Source organism: Heterocephalus glaber, unplaced genomic scaffold, assembly GCF_053883595.1.
Source record: "Heterocephalus glaber isolate CG9 unplaced genomic scaffold, H.glaber_assembly_v1.0 deba00001733, whole genome shotgun sequence".
NCBI lineage: Eukaryota > Metazoa > Chordata > Mammalia > Rodentia > Bathyergidae > Heterocephalus > Heterocephalus glaber.
In genome coordinates this window covers 4,384,519-4,401,250 of record NW_028258444.1, presented here as the reverse complement: position 1 = coordinate 4,401,250, position 16,732 = coordinate 4,384,519, and the positions used below count along the sequence as shown (strand labels likewise).

Here is a 16,732-nt window from a genome sequence, read left to right as displayed (position 1 = left end):
CCAGGACTCTGGATGTCTCTTTCCACCAAGCTCAGAAGCGAGGCAGAGGCCCTGGGAGGAGAGGAGTCCTGAGAGTGCTAACTGCTAAGGCAGGAGCGAGGTGGGAAAGTGCACCTGTCACCGCCCCCCCCCCAGAAACAGTGGGTGCTATAGGTCCCAACCCGCCATCATGGATTTCCCAGCACATTGTGCAGGGGCTGGACCCTGGTCCTCTGTCTCTCCAGCTCAGCACCCAGTGCTGGCTGGGTACTTACTAAGCACTCCCGCTCCAGGGTGCTACCCACTGGGTCAGAGAGAGGAGGAGGGTCCAGAGTCCAGCCCACAGGGGACTTTCTGGCTCTTCGTGACAAGCCGTGCCTATCCTTGGCCTCTCCCGATCACTCACTTAAGCCGTTTCCTGCACAAGGGTTACTGGGGAGAGTTGTGCACATGTTTAAGGCTCTTGATTCACAACCTTCCCACAGTGCAAAAATGAGTCACCTTCCCAGAAAGCTAGCCCAAGCTGGGTATTATTATCAGGCATAATTTAAATTTTTCTTTTGCACTCTTGGGCAGGGGGGTGCACTGGGAAATGAACCCAGGGCCTTCCCATTGAGCTACATTTCTAGCCCTTTTAAAAAAAAAAAAAAAGATAGACTCTCCCTAATTTCCCCAAGTAGGACTAGAACTTGGGATCCTTCTGCCTCAGCCTCCCAGAGTGCTGGGATTATTATAGACAGCTAAGTTAAATGGAAATTAATATACAGTCAGAGAGGGACTGGGCTCTCACGGAGGTCAGCTAAAAGAATAAAGATATCAGAATTGTGGCTGGAGGTGCATCTGAAGAAGACCAGGCCTCAAGATGAAGATGGAGTGACCAGGCCCACACACCTTCCTAAGGCATAAGCAGTAACTTGGAATTATACTGTAATTAGCACCACCTGGTCCAGGAAGTCCAGATAGGCATCAGTCACTCAGGTGGGTGACCAGAGCATCCAGACCTATCCCTTCCCAAAAATGCCTTTGTTCTTTCCATGACCCCCTGCTACATGTCCTGCTTCCCTACTGGATTAATATTAGCTAAGCACCTATACTTGTAATCCTGAGTTGATTATAGCTTGACCCACATTGTGACTTTGCTGTATTAATTCACCTGACAAAGGGCCTTGGTGGCAACCCACACAGGACCCCTCCTGTCTCTCCTGTTCCCCAATAAACCTTTCCTACTCTTAGCCTTCTTTGTTCTTCGGAGTTCATTCTTCGATTTCTGGGGACAGGAACTTGGTATATCTGACATCTAGCATACTGGGCATTAAATTCCTCCTGTATGTGCAACCAAGCCCAGCTGTCTTTGTGCTTTTAATAGAATAAAAATGCTAGCTTGTTTTATTTGTATCTCTTTGGGGACTAATCAGATTTAGAGTGGACTACTTTTGCAGAGATGCTCTAAGGAGTCCAGAGAAAGCCTGTGGGAACAAGAAACCAGCAAAACCACCGCACTGGCTGGGCTCTATGGGCTTGCTGGAGTAGGCAGCTCAGCCCCTTCCCTGTGTTTGTCTGTACTACCTGGTAGGGAGCAAATCTTACAACACAGATGAAATTCCGTAAGTGTAGCTTTTGGGCCTGCACATCAGTCAGCCATGGAAAAGTGGAGGTGTGGAGAACCCAAAGGGGCATTTCCAAGAACCGGCCTTGGCCCCGAGAGTTTGCAGGGAGCAGGCAGGAGGGTGAAGCCCATGGGTTCGCTGAGACGCACTGGAAGGTGAGGGCTGGGGTTAGGGGCAGGTGACAGGCCTGGAACCCAGGACCTGAAAGGGGCTGTTGACAACTGGCTGCCAGGGTCAGAGAACGGGGTGAGGAAAGGGGTGCGCAGTAGCACCACCCTGGGAAGGTGGCCTTGTGGTCGGAGGGCGGCAGCCTGGGGACCTGGACATCCCTCTCCTGCACCTCAGCCAGCTCTGAGGCCCCGAGGCTCCGGGGACTGATTTACAGATGTTTACCGCCGTGTTATTTACCAGTCTAGTTCTCATTTGCTCAAGGTTAGGTTTATAGTCCTAATTAGAATCATCAGCATTTTCCTGATAATAAATGTACAGGATGCATTTTATAGTTTTTCCAACTTTGTGGGAGCTCATTTTCTTGACTGCTTTAAATTTCCTATTAAAATCTTAAATTTAACAATCAGCTAATAGTTAAGCAATCTATGAGGTTTTCTTTTTAAAAATGGTTTTGTCACTTTATTTCTTTTAAAAGATCTCAAGCCAAATAGGAACCAGTAGTTCTTAGAGTGATCCCAAAACCTGTCACACCTCAAAATCACCTGAAGATTTAAAAATAAAAAATTCCATATTCTCTGCTTCACCCTTGAGAAACTAAATTTTATAGGTCTGGGGCTTGGTTTTTGTTTTTTGCAGTTCTGGGGATCAAACCCTGGGCCTCATGCTTCACCCTGGGCCCTATTTTGTTTTTTGAAACAGGGTCTTGCTGTGTAGCCCAGGCTGGCCTCTATCCTCCTGCCTTAACCTCCTGAGTCCTTGGGTACATTTTATTTTGAAAAGAAATTTGAAAATGGCAATTTTAAGTCCTAAAGTTCGCAGTAAAGCTTGCAATTCCTGTTCTCGTGTCCCTCCCAGCTCTGTGGTCTTCACTCTGAGCGGCCTAGGAGCTCACACCCAGTGCTCTGCTGCTCCTCTCACCCCTGTGGCAGGGCAGAAACTCCAGAAAACTCCCAGGCCATAGTATTGTATTTTTTGTTGTCGTTGTTATTTATTTTTGCTGTACTGTACTGTGGATAGAACCCAGGGCTTTCACCCTAGGCCACATCTCCAGACCTTTTTTATTTTCTACTTTGAGACAAGGTCTCACTATGTTGCTAACTTGCACAGGCGAGGCTCAAACCTGTGATCCTTCCGCCTCAGCCACCCAGTGTGCTGGGATGACAGGTGTGCACCATTATCCGGGGCTCGTGGACACAGCAAAGCTCGTGGACGCAGTAAAGTCCGAGAATTGGCACCTGGGTGCTTCTGATTCTCGAGTCTGCATCTCCTGGAATTCCGATGCAGAGCTCTCTAGGTCCCCGGCACTTCAGGTGCTAAGCATAAGCTCCTAGGCGTCGCACCTACCACCTCAAATATTTCTCAGATATTAAGATCCTACCATGTGGTCCTCTGAGCTTCGTCTCTGGTGTCGGCTTCTTCCATTTACTCCAACCAGGAGCACATTCGCTCATTCAGCCAGACATGGCAGCATTTCAGGACTTGGGGGGGGGGGGGTGAGACAGGGTCTTGTTATGTAGTCCAATCTCTCTTGAACTCACTATGTAGTCCAGAATGGCCTGAACTTGCGATTCCCCTCCCTCAGCCTCCCGAGTTTCGAGATTACAGTTGTGTGGCACCACGCCTGACTGCAGTGTGATCTTTTAAAATCCAGACCTGCCTTGCTGGTCAACCAGGACCGCGTGTTCCTTCACGAGCCCGGAGCCCGACAGCCTCTCCTGCATCCTCACGCCGGGCTCTGGCCACGCCCCCCTGCCAGGGGCTCACCCGCGCCCCTCCTCGGCAGCTGCGCCTCGCCGGGCCTCTCCGGGCCTCGCCGGGCCCCGGGAGGGGAAGGGGCTCCACCTGCGCGCCACCTGCTGGGCCGCCCGACCTCCCGCAGACCCGGCCAGACCTCGGCGAAGCTCACGCCTCCGGGCTGCACATCCGCGCCGGCCGCAAGCTCCAGGACGCGGCGGCGAGCCTGAGCCGCTGCGCATGCGCGCAGGTGCGCGTGCACGCAACAGCCCGCACGCACCGGCACGCACGCGCCCGGCCAGTGAGACTAGGAAGGACAGGTTTGGGTTTGGGGTTTTTTGTTTGTTTGTTTGTTTGTTTTGGGGGGCCTTCGCGCTGAGCTGCATCCTCGGCCCTTTTTATTTGCCGACAGAATCTGGATGAGTCAGTAAGTTGTCCTGGCGGGGCTTCTCCTTCCTCAGGCTCCCTCGTGCTGAACTCTGGGCGCGCGCCCAGCTGAGGACGTGGCCCGAGGGAGGGAGGTCAGCGGGAGCTTCACAACGTTTGGCCCTGGTTGTGCGCCCTGCAGGGTGTGCCGTGAAGCTGTTGGTGGTTCTGAGGTGAGATTAGAGCACGCCTCAGGTCAGCTCTGGGGAGGCCGAGCCAGGAGGCTCACTGGACCCCAGAAGTTACAGACCGCCCTGCGCAACATACCGAGATCCTGTGTCACAATCCCTGTGATGTTTTCCATTGGAAGTATAAATGCAAAGGAAGATTGTCCTTTTGCCAGTGCCGAGGTTGCAGCCAGAGCCTGCAGCCATCCGGGCAGGCGCTGTCCCCGAGCTAGCAGGGGACAGGTCCGAGGGCGATGTGGGGACTTGGTCCCGGCCCTCTGGCCCGCGTGGCTCCGGGCTCTGTCTGGCGCAGGGAAGTGTCCGACTCGGGGCGTGGCCGGAGGCGCCCCCAGAGCCCGCGCGAGTCCCACTCTCCAGGTTAGCGCGCCCTTGGCCCTGCGAGGTTCTTTGTCCAAGCAGACGCAGCTCGGGGGAAACCGAGTCACCGATCCCACGGTCTTCCCAGCCATGCAGTGGGTGCAGTGCAGGCCAGAGCTGGCTGGAACCGTCACAAGGAGAGGAGCAGATGCTTTTCTAGTGATTTAAATCAGCTCTAGAAGTTTTATACTGACAGCAAGCCCATTATTACACAATATGTTGACTTTTTCTCAACAGTACAAAAAATCGCCACAGTTCTGTAAACCAAGGTTTAATCAAAAGCAAATCACAGTTTGAATTCTAAGTGAGTACTAATTCTGATAAACAGGACTGTGAAGTATAAAAGCATATAATGGGCATGAGAGAGCACAGAGGCAGCTCACTGTCCTAGCACGTGGCCAGCGTGGGGCTCTGAGTTCCATCCCTGGCCCTGAAGGGGAGAAATAAAACTTATTTTAGGTGCTGGGGCCATAGCTCAGTGGTGACTCACATAGTTATACGTGCAAGGCCCTGAGTTCAATCCCCAGCACTTCCCCAAAAAATTTTACAGGAAAGGGAGGATTTGACATTTTGTGTAACTAAAGTCCGTACTTAAAATCTCCTCTAAAGGGCGCCTGCTGTTAGCCAGCACTAATGAAGTCTGAACTTGCCTTCCTCCAGAGCCATGTGGAGTTGTTTGTTATTTAAAATAAATACTACACATCACTCAGGATAATTGATGTGACACTTAAAGAAAACAAAATAAAGAAGCTGACTGGGTCCGAGGGCTTCGAAGCCAGAACTGTGCTGCTTGGTGGAGGTCGCAAGGTCCGGATCTCCACTCAGAGCTTCGGAGGGGAGCCCGGGCTCGTGGCGGGAGCCCACTGTAACCAGACTCCTAAGACTGATGTGCAGGCCAGCTGGGAACTTTTGGTTTATAGTAAGATATACAACGCCAAGAAAATCAGATGGTCACAGTCTCCCTTGCGGGAATGGGCATGAGTCTGGGCAAAATTGGAATTTAAACTGGGAGAATAGGAGTCAGACACCAGGCATTCTGAGCCAGGACCTCTGAGGTTGTGAAAACTTTTGTCACTGTGCTGTGTGGAAGCTGTGTTACAACAGCACGAATAGAATGATGTCTGCATTATTACAGGGCAATCATAAGCCTGGGGAAGCGTGTACTGTACTGTGTAATAATGAAGACAGCAGTTATCCGCACTTTGAAAGCAAGTTTTGCAAAATAGTTACGCACTTCCTTTGAGGTAAGAAAATGAAGGATACATTAAATGTCCAACATTAGAGTGCTGCTAAATAATTATGAAAGTCTTTGGAATGCTGTACTGTCCTCAGAAATCATGTTCTAGAGCAGTTTTTCTGTGTTTGTTTTGTTTTCTCTTATCTTGCTTTGCTTTTTGGTGGTCCAGGGCCTTCCCACTGAGGTACATCCCCGGCCTTGTTTTATTTTGAGACAGGGACTCACTAAATCAGCTCATTGCCTAGGCTGGGCTAGAATTTATGATTCTGTCTCAGCCTCCCAGAGAGCTGGGATTACAGGTGTGTACCACCACACCCACCTGTGGTTGTTGTTGTTTAGTTTGTTTGTTTTGGTACCAGGGGTGGAACTCAGGACCTTGTGTTTGCCAGGCAGGTATCGGGCACCACTGAGCTAAATCCCCAGCCCTTTGTTTTTGCAGTACTAGGGATTGGACCCACCGCCTCTGCACTGGGCTACATCCCTAGCCATTTTTAAAAATTTTTATTTAAGACAGTGTCTTGCTAAATTGCTCAGGCTGGGCTCCAACTTGTGATCCTCTGGCCTCCCTCAACTGGAGAGGGCTGGGACTACAGGCGTGTGCCACTATACCCAGTTCAGAAGACGAAGATTTTATGACATATAAAGATGATATGACTTTTAAATCTAAGTACCAGTAAATAAAATGTTATTGGAATACTGCCATGTGCATTTATTTACATTTATTTACATGTGGCCTGTGGTTGTTTTTATGCCACCAAGCTCAGGACAAGCACTTGCAATACAAAGTACAAATACTTCCTGCACAGATTAACACTGTCATCACATACTGTATACTGTATATGTATTGAAAAAACACACTGTAGGGCCGGGGATTTAGCTCAGTGGTTTCGCTGCCTGCTGCTCAAGCGCAAGGACCAAGTTCGATCCCTGGTACCAAAAAAAAAACCCACCACACTGTACCCTAAGTATAGGGTTTTTATTTTGTTTAGTTTGGTTCTGGTTTAGATTTTTTAAGACAAGGACTCAATATCTAATTCAAGCTGGCCTCAAACTCGTGGGGATCCTCCTGCCTCAGCCTCTTGAGTGCCAGGATTACAGTTATGAGGCACCACACCCAGATCAATATGTCTCATTTTCATGTGGTAATCAAAAATTGCCCAGGGGCCTGGATGTAGCTCAGCGGTGCCTCACCTACCCTACCTGGCAAACTCAAGGTCCTGCGTTTGATCCCAGGTACTTTAAAAATCGGGGCTGGGGATTTAGCCCAGTGGCTTCGCTGCCTGCTGCGCAAGGCCAAGGGCCCGAGTTTGATCCCCGGTACCAAAAAATAATAATAATAAATAAATCAAAAACTGTCTAAACCAGGCATGGTGGCACACGCCTGTAAGCCTAGCGTTTGGGAGGAAGGCAGGAGGGTCACAAGTTCTAGGCCAGCCCAGACTACGTAGTGAGCCCCTGTCTGAGGAAGAAAATGCTGGTGGGGTGGTGCTTGACCCTCGTAGTTTCACTCCCCAGTAACATTTCAGTTCAGTTTGCCATACTGGGGGGGAATGCAGGGCCTTTGCACTGACCTATATACATCCTCAGCCCTTTTTTTGTTTTTTGAAACAGGGTCTCACTAAGTTACCCAGCTGGGTTTGAACTTGTGACCCTCCTGCTTCAGTCTCTCAAAGCACTGGTACTACAAGTGTGCACCACTATCCTAGGCTCATTTTTTATTTTTGAGACACGCTCTTTTGAAGTTACTAAGTTACCTAGAATGGGCTTGAATCTGCATTCTCCTGCCTCAGCCTCCCAGAGTGCTGGGATTCCAGGCCTATGCCACCACACCCACATTACTTTCTGTTTTTCAGTCCTTTCTGGCCTCTTACTTGAGGTTTGGGTTCCCCTTCTGTGGCACAGCCTGTCCTGTGTGGACCCAGTATGGCCGCTGAGGCTGCAGGGAGCTGTTGCGGGGCATTTGTCCTTTCCCCAAGGTCGCTCCCTTGAATGGTAAGTTAAAACCGGAAATGGCTTCGAAGGAACTTGCTAGGAAAGGCGTCTTTCCCCCTCTCTTCCGTCTTTATGGCAGAGGTCTGAATCGGGTTCCTGCATGCAGCCAGGTGCCCTGGAAGCGGCCTCTTTGGTTTGGCTTTGTTTTCATGAAGCCCAGTGTTGCCTCTGTTATGAGGTCAGGAGCTGATCCTGCCCCTCTGTTAGATCCACGCAGACAAGTGGCCAAGACACCGGCCCCATGTGTGAGAGCAGCTCACCTGGAGCGGCTCCTACACTGCAAAGCTCAGTCCGGGTGGCCACAGTCCTCGGGGCGGGAAGCAACTCCTGAACAGGAAGATACTCAGGCCAACAGGAGTGAGTAAAGATGAAGTAGAGTCAGAGCACCCTTTTGGGGATAGAGTAGGGGAACAGAGCCAGTTCCCACCAGGACTAGGGAATGGGGCCACAGGGAGACCTGAGTCAGGCAGGTCACGGCAGCGAGTCCCCACCCCAGTCAGCCAAAGCGCGCTAGGGTGTGTGCCCTGAGGGGAAGTGGGCACAAGGAGCAGCTGTGCTGGGAACGGCACCTGTTCTCTTTCTAGAATCATGAATTGCATCTTTTTTCTTTTTCTTTTGGTACTAGGGATCGAACTCACGTCCTTGCGCTTGCATAGCAGGTGGCAAAACCACTGAGCTAAATCCCTGGTCCATGAATTGCATTTTGAACCTGTAGAGGAAAAGAGCCACAGTCAGACTCTGAGGGCCATCTGGGAGCAGTGGAGCATAACTGTAATTCCTGCACTTGGGGAGGCTGAGGCAGGAGGATCACAATAAAAACTAAAAAGGTCTGTAGGTGTAGCTAGGCCAAGGCCCTGGGATCAATCCCCACTATCACCAAAAGTTAATTTTTAAAAAAGTACCAGGGTAGTTTTCATGAGTCCAGGAGACAGAAGGCCCTTCTGGCTTCTGAGAGAGGTGCACATGGATTTCCAGCAGTACTGTGAGGACCGGCGGGGAACAGCAACTCACCGTGCAGCGCCCTCTCTCACTGCTAGGCCTGTGGTCTGAACCCAGTTGGCAGGGCCGGGTCCCACCGATGTGTGGTGCTAAGGACAAACCCAGGAGCTCAGGTTTTGCAGAGCCTCCCCAAGCCCCCCCGGAATCTGGGGTACCCAGCTTTCTCACTGTGTGTGTTTCTCCCCCGCTTTCAGTGACAGTTCCGTGAGATGAGGGGCTCACACCATGCAGTGTCCTCTGCAATGGCCTTTTCCTTTCTTACGAGGCAGGCACCGGAACCACTGAGCTAAATCCCTGGCCCCCTACCTTTTCCTTTCTTTTGCTTTATTTGTAAATTTGTATTCATGCAGGTTTGCTGTACGAACTGATGACCTCCACGGTGGGGAGCTGGCACGAAGACTTAACTGTCTCCTTTCTCTTTTGTCTCTCCCTCCCTTCAGTGATGAGTTCTAATAAGCCACATCCTGTAGGACATCAGCACACCTTTGGGGGCAACACAGGACTGAGATGTAGCCTGCACAGGTGAGAGACACTTAGAGCCTCCTCTCTGACTCCTGAGAACGGCCGGACCCCCGGGCTCTGGGACCTAGGCCCGAAGCCCTGCCCCTGCTGCAGCCATCTCCAAGTACACAAAAGAGGCTGAAAGGAGAGCCAGGGGTCCCACCAGCCCCGGAGTTCCTTTGTGTGGAGCCAGCCTGAACCAGGTGCTGCCGCTCAGGGTGACCAGGGGCCTGTGTAGGGGTGAAGGGATGACGGGGTGTAGGTATGAAGACAGGGGAGACAGCAGGAAGTGGGGCCTCCAGGGCCTAACTATCTGGGAAGGCCAGGGCCTTTGGAGCAGTGGCCTCCTGGGGGGACAGATGGGGAATAGACCCTGGGAAACACTGGGGGATCCTCTGGGGCACTTGCAATGCATGACTCTACAGGAGAGCTACTGGGTCAGGGTTTTGATGTTAAAGCTCAGCTAAACTCAGTTATGCCCCTGTGGGACCTGAAGCTAAATATGTATTAAGGGCCTACTACATCCCAGACACTTTAGTAAAGATGGGTAATACTTAGTGTACAACAAAACAAACACAACACACGCCGCCAGGTGTGCTGGCACACGTCTGCAATCCCAGCATTCTGGGAGGCTGAGGCAGGAGGATAACAAGTTTCAGCCCAGCCCAGGCAAGAACCTGTCAAAAAATAAAAAGGCTGAGGAGGTAGCTCAATGTGAGGGCCTTGAGTTCGATCCCCAGTACTGGAGGGAGAAAAATACATTTGATTTCTGCTGTTATAGAGCTTTCAGTCTATGAGAAAAAAGATACTCAACAAATAAACGTACAAATAAATGCATAAATACTGGATAAAGAAAGGAAGGAAGGGAACGGACAGAAGGCAGAAGGGAGGAATGAAGCCACTGCTTTCGGGTGGCACAAGGAAGTACTGTAGTAGGAGTGGGACCTGGGCTGAGTGACAGGGCAAACAGGAAGTGAGCACAGAATTGGGGTAGCACAGAGCCTGCTTCAAATCTTCCACGCACTGTGGAGAGCAGAGAGCAGCCACCAAGGACTGTGGGGTCCCAAGGGGAGAGCTATAGGATGGGAGATGCTAGAGCACATTCGACTGCAAACAGGAGCAGTCCCAATGAGCAAGAGGACAGAGATCCCAGCTGACTGGCAGTAGCCGACTGGGCACCTCCTGCCTCAGCTCCACTCAGCTTCTGTTGCTGACAAACCACCTTCCCTGTCTCCTCCCTCTCCTGCTTGACTGAGGAATGCTTTCTTTACATTATAGCTTCCAGCTTTTAAATTTAAACTATGGACAGTCATCATCATCATCATTATTATTGTTTTATTATTTTGAGACAGAGTTTCATTATATTGCCCAGGCTAACTTGCAATCCTCCTGACTCAGCCTCCCAAGCAGCTGTTGTTGCAGGTGTGTGCCACTGCACCTGTGCACCAGAGTTAAAGATGACAACGTATCATTGTTTGTCCCACTGATTTTTTAATGTGGTAGAGGTCGACCCCAGGACCTCACATGTAAAAGCACGAGCTCACATTTTTTGGGGGGTACCGGGGATCGAACTCAGGACCTTGCACTTGTGAGGCAGGCATGGTGCCACTGAGCTAAATCCCCGGCCCTCTGAAGCACGAGCTTTATGGTGCACCCCCAGCCCTGCATTTTGATTTTGAGGATTGACACAATCATCCCCAGCCCTTTGTATTGTTTTGAGATAGGATCTTGGTAAGTTGCCTAGGCTTTGTTTGAATATGCAGTCCTCCTGCCTCAGCCTCCCAGAGTGCTGGTATTACAGGTGTGTGCCACCAGCTCAGTTTATGGTTTGATTCTTGAGGACTTCTTTGTATCTTTCTTAGTTACTGACTGATGAGACACTTTCCCTGTGTAGGTACCCAGGCAGTGTGATTAGTGCAACCTAATAAAATCTATCCTTGCCCCATAGTATCACTTAGGAAAAGCTAATGCCAGCTAAGTACAGGAGTTATCTTTAATAAGCACCTTAACTTCACAAGAGCCCTAGTGAACTGTGTTGTCATCTCATTTAGAAATGGAGAGCCAGGTGTGGTGGCACATGGCTGTAATCCCAGGCTGAGGCAGGAGGATCACCAGGAGTTCGAGGCCAGCCTGGACTACATACTGAGTCTGTATCAAAAAAAAAACAGAAAAAGAAATAGAGACACTGAGTCAGGAGACGTGATGGGATTTTCCAGGTTACAGATCCAATATGATAGCAGATGTGGGTAATCTAAAAAGCCAGAATTTCAAAACAGTTCCAGCTGGCTCTTTCCACACGGAGTTTCATGGCCTTCTGGTTGACCTGCCCACATCACACAGCCAGGAGCCCTACGGACAGCGGCAGGGAAACAGCTCCTGATGGAGCCTTTGCTCGGAGGGCATTTCGAGGACTGTGGGGTCCATCACCCTGTGCTCGTCGGCCCCCGTTCACAGGTGCAAGAGACTAAAGCAGCCCAGCTCATGTGGACAGTCAGGCTGCAGTCACAAGTTTATTCACAAGCCCCAGTTACCCAGGACCATGTTGATATGATTGTTCTTTTTTAGAAACGATTTTTTTTCCAGAAATTTCAACTCATCATAGCGAGTGCATTCACCAGAGTGGGAAGTAGAATAAAGGCCCCGCCACTCTATTTTCAGGGGAGGGTGTTTGCAGTCTGGATAAGAACATGGGTGTCACCTGTGAGGATGGGAGACTTGTCACAAGGCACCGCCCTGCCACCGTGCTGCCTGGAACTCTGCCCTGTCCTGGACCCCTCGTCCCCGTACTGAGTGTCCCTGAGTGTCCCTAGCACACCCGGGAGATGAAACAGCATGAGTGGGTCACCCTCGTCTGGGCTGAGTCCATGGTGTCCTGGGGATGCTGGCCACTGGGGGTCCCTCGCTCCTGCACACCCTGGGCCACTGGCACCCGGAAAAGATGCCTTCCTTCCTCCAGAGGCTGTCCTGGACACAGAAGCAGGTGAATTGCTGGCCCACAATGCAGCCTCATAGATCTGTGCCGAGCGGATCCAAGGGACCAGGGTAGGTGCTGTTGCCTCCACTCACAGTGAGGAGAACAGAGCCCGGCTGTGATGCTGCTCTGAAGAAGACCGTGCGGCTCGCGCTTAGTCGGGGATGGGCAGGAAGCGGACGGCGGTAGGCAATACCGGCGCTTGGGTTGGGGCTCTCAGAACTGGAGCCCTTCCTCCTGACCCCGGCCTCCCAGAGCTCCTGGTCTGAAGCTGAAATACAGCGAGTGGGTCAGAGACCCCCAGGAAGGGCTGAGGGAGGCGCGGGCGGAGGAGGCCCTGATCCGGAGAGCCAGCCAGTGCCCGGTACTTCTGAGAGTCCACAGCCCCAGCCCTAAAAGGAGGTCTGCTGGTTTACTTAGGAGAGGCTCCACGGCTGGCACCAGTCACTTCTGACACATTAGATAAAGTCTGTCATTGTGGCATCTGAGTTCAAGGTTTTACTTCACCTTGAGCAGGAAAACGCATTTTGCAGCTAGATCCATTCACTTCCCATGGTCTTCATTTCTCAGAACCAGTTTATCCAGGCCAAGGCAGACCTTCGTCCAGCCTGAAGAAAACAGCCATTAATGATAGTTAACATATTAATTGCAGAGTGCTTCTCTCTAAGTTTCTGTTGGCAACAAGTTGCAGCCCAGCAGAGCCAGTGAAGTGCATCCAGCTTCCATTTACAACCTCTGGGCGGGCTTTTCATCTTCATGCTTCAGGATTTTCATTATTATGGTTGCCAACAGTCCAGGCCTGTAATTTACAAGTCAGACCCACATGTCACTTCGAGAGAAACTCAATCCTAAAAATAGTCGTGAAACTCAGGAAAACACCAACCCAGATAAATAAATCTCATGTCAAATGTAGAAAGCTTGTAAACCCTAGGCTCAGGGTTACACTAACTACTTAAATTTCAACTGATTTTAGCAAGTACATCCACCAGCCCAGGGGAGGTGGCGAAGATGCTCCCCCTCAGTGTTTTGCTTTCTTCTGTCTGTGACTGTTCATTCATTTCTTAGGTAAAATACTGCTCTTTCTACAACAGCCAGGGTGAAACTTCCATTTGGACGACATTCTCCCAAAATGTTGCACCATTAAAGGCCAAGGTAGCCTTTCAAGGTGGCCCACACCTGCATCCCACACTCAGAGGATAAGGCAGGGGGAGTGAAAGTTTGAGCCCAGCCTAGGCAGTTTAGCAAGAGGTTTCTAGATGTCCCCCAAAGTGTTGTCCGCTCACATAGGGCTTTTGGAAGGTGAGTGGGTAACGGGGCACCACTGCTGGCTTGCCCCAGTTAGGTCTGGTTGGAAGTGGGGGGTCACTGGGGGCAGGGGGCAGGGCTTATCTCCCTGCAGGGCCCCCTCTGCTTCCTGTCTGCCCTGCGGTGAGCAGCTCTCAAACTCCTCCACCACCTCTCTGTGCCCAGGCTCTACCACCACATCTCTGACCATGCCAGGACTGAAACTTCTAAAACACAAACCACAGGAAGCCTTTCCTTTAAGTTGCCCATGCTTGGTATTTTGTCCTAGCGAGGAGAAAAGTGCCTAAGACACCCTGTCTCAAAATAGGAAATAGAAAGGGCTGGAGATATGTCTGGGTGGAAGGACCCCACCTGCCTCCTGTGCGTAAGGCCCTGGGTGCCACCCTGTACAGGGGGAAGGGAAGAGCTGTGCATGTGTGCACAGGCACGGGCCCCTGGGGGGTGGTCAGGGTCCAGAGCCTCACGGGAGGAAGGGTCTCCGGAGAGCATGAGAAGGCCAACCATGGGCCGGTGGGCCAGGAGCAGGTTGTGTCCTTCAAAGTGTCTCCTCCGGGAGGCTCTACTCCCTGTTCCCTGGGGTATATCTGGCTTATGGGGCTGTGTCAGCCCAGGTTTCCCAGCAGTCATGGATTTTAGATAAGTGAAGTTCTGAGGGGGCTTTTATTCCCCCAGCTGGTGAATCTCAGGTTTGAATCATCTTTGAACCAACTCTGGGTCCCCAAAGTCCAAGGATGTAGAAGGAAAAGCAGCTCCAGCTCAGACTCAGTTTCTCCTCCACTGATGATAGATTCCTCTGACACCGTGTGGTGAGCTTTCCCTGAATGTGAGCAAGTGGCAGCTCCATAGCCCACTTCAGTGGGGCGCTCTCTGGTTTGTTTTGTTTGTTTGTTTTTTGGTACCAGGGATCGGACTTGGGTCCTTGCGCTTGTGAGGCAGGTGGCAGAACCACTGAGCTAAATCCCCAGCGCTCTGGTTTGTTTTTTTATTCCTGTGGTGCCAGGATCCCTCAAGACGGGTGCTCCACCACAGTGCCACAGTGAGTAGGGCATCAGGGCCACTGTGAGGGTGCCATTGCAAAACTGCCCCTCTGATGGCAGCTGCAGGCCCTGGGTCATCTCACCTACGCTTCTACCCAGGCTAGAAGTAGGGTTCCATTAATTTGCTCAACAGCTCACAGTACCCAGGGAAGCAACATTTAAGGGTTTATTTATTCTCCCCTGGCACTGAGGATTGAACCCAGCGCCTTCACATTTAGCTTTCCCAGCCTTAGTCTAGTAAGTTGCCAAATTGCCTAACCCGGGCTCTACCTTGCAATCGTCTTGCCTCAGCCTCCCACAGTGCTGGGGTTAAAGTCATGCATCGCCATGTCTGGCTTTACCAGTTTACTATGAAGGACAGTAGGAAGGAGACAGGCGAAGAGATGCCCAGGCGAGGCCTGTGGGAAAGGTACCCTCCGAGCACCTGTGCCTGCTGTCTCTAGCGCTATCTGCTGGGTCTGAGATGCCAAGTGATGTGCACAGACGAAGCAGGGACCTAGCAAGGCCATCATCTGGCTTCCTCCGCGGCCCTTCCTCCTGCATGCCGACAGACCCCTCTCTGAACTGGGTGCTCATCATCTGAACAGGGAAAGGGTGGGCCAGAGAAGTTCTGTGGGCTGGGGGAGATCAGTTTCTGTGCCTGCCTTGGGGAGAGAAAAGGGCAGGCAAAGGGGGGTTAGGTCAGACTGCTTTCTAAGCCCCAAACACCTGACATCGGTCTACTCAGGGCAATGGGAGCAATAAGCCAGGGACCAGGGATGAAAACCAAAAGCTATCTGTACCACAAAGTAAAGAACAAAAACAGGCTTCCGAGAGGCGTAATTACACCTCCAGATGGCTTGGTCATCTCCTGCCTAAGTTCTGGGCTTCCAGCCTTCTGGCTTGGCCTGTGAATTTCAATTTGTCTGCCCCTACTACTACCAGAGCCACTGCTTTAAAACAGATCTTTTACTAGGCCAGGCACAAGGACACAGGCCTGTAATCCCAGTGACTCTGGAGGCTGAGGCAGGAGGATCACAAGTAAAAGCCCAGCCTGGACAACTTAACAAGACCCTATCTCAAAATAAAATAAAATAGATCAAAAGGGCCAGGGTGCAGCTCAGCTCAGCATCTGCCTTGCATGCACAAGACCCTGGGCTCAATCCCCAGTACCACACTAAATAAACACATGAAATAAAACCGTTTACTATATTTATTGTACAAGAATAATCTCCTATTGGTTGTGTTCTCTGGAAAAATGCACATTGCCATTACCCCAGCATAGGATTTTATAATCTGCCATCTGTACTACTGGAGCTGGTCTTTGTGTCGGAAATAGTTTCCTGTCTAAATCTGACAGACCAGCTCCAAGGTGCTCTCCTTCCAGTTGTTCCCAGAGCTCAGGACAGAACGCTAGAGGTAGACGATCTGGCCCTTGGTGATTTGCCACCTGCCCCTCATATGGCTTTGCTTTCCTCTCCATCTGCTCCTGCGGTCTCCTCCTGGTTCTGCGGGATACTGTGAGCACTGGCGTCTTCTGCCTCTCTAGATTTCTCTTTTTCTGTTTTTGTTATTGATTTGGTGTGGCTGGGGCCTGGACCCGTGGCCTGCCTGGTGCTGGCTGAATCCACCACAGCCCCATCTGGATCTCTTGCCTCCTGTTTCCCACCTTATTATTCTGGGTGGTACACGGCCTACCTTTCCTCAACGTCCAAGTTTTCTTTTTACTGCCTGCGTTAGTTTCCTATTGCTCCTATACAAATTACCAAAAGTGTTAGTGGCTTAAAACAACACACATTTCTTCTCACATTTCTGAAGGTCAGAGGTCCAAAGTGAGTTTCACTGGACAAACATCAAGGTGTCAGTAGGTTGGGGCACTGCGACTCAAGCCTGGGTTCCTGGTACTCTGGAGGTGAAGGTGGACAATCTGATCCTGGGAGTTCAAGACCAACCTGGACAACACAGCCAGAGCCTGTCTGTAAAAATGTAAATAAAATCAATTTAAAAAGAAAATAAAGAGCTGAGTGTGGTGGTGCCTGCTTATACTCCCAGTACTCAAGGAGGTTGAGACAAGAGGATCACAAGTTCAAGCTTGGCCTGGGCAACTTGAGCAAGCTCTTGTCTCAAAAACTATAAGGGGCTGGAGGCGTAGCTCAGTGTGAAGGCTTGGGGGAACATTCAGCTATAAACCATAACATTCCAGCCCTGGCCCAAAAAGATTCATGTACACCTCTTTATGCAAAACACAT

At 50.9% G+C, this 16,732-nt stretch overlaps 1 long non-coding RNA gene across 8 annotated transcripts; it reads left to right on the top strand.

Moving 5' to 3' along the window:
* Window positions 1-3,578: 3,578 nt before the first annotated feature.
* On the top strand, window positions 3,579-16,512 carry LOC101724350 (uncharacterized). Of its 8 annotated transcripts, none has more exons than XR_002386277.2 (5): window positions 3,579-4,090; window positions 5,598-5,706; window positions 9,131-9,212; window positions 12,148-14,337; window positions 16,302-16,512. It is a non-coding gene; the product is annotated as an uncharacterized LOC101724350 (long non-coding RNA). The 8 variants fall into 8 exon arrangements; XR_015446871.1 differs by adding an exon at window positions 7,553-7,691 and having other exon boundaries at window positions 3,582-4,090; window positions 11,850-16,512; XR_015446870.1 differs by adding an exon at window positions 7,553-7,691 and having other exon boundaries at window positions 3,584-4,090; window positions 12,148-16,512.
* The last annotated feature ends 220 nt before the right edge of the window (window positions 16,513-16,732 follow it).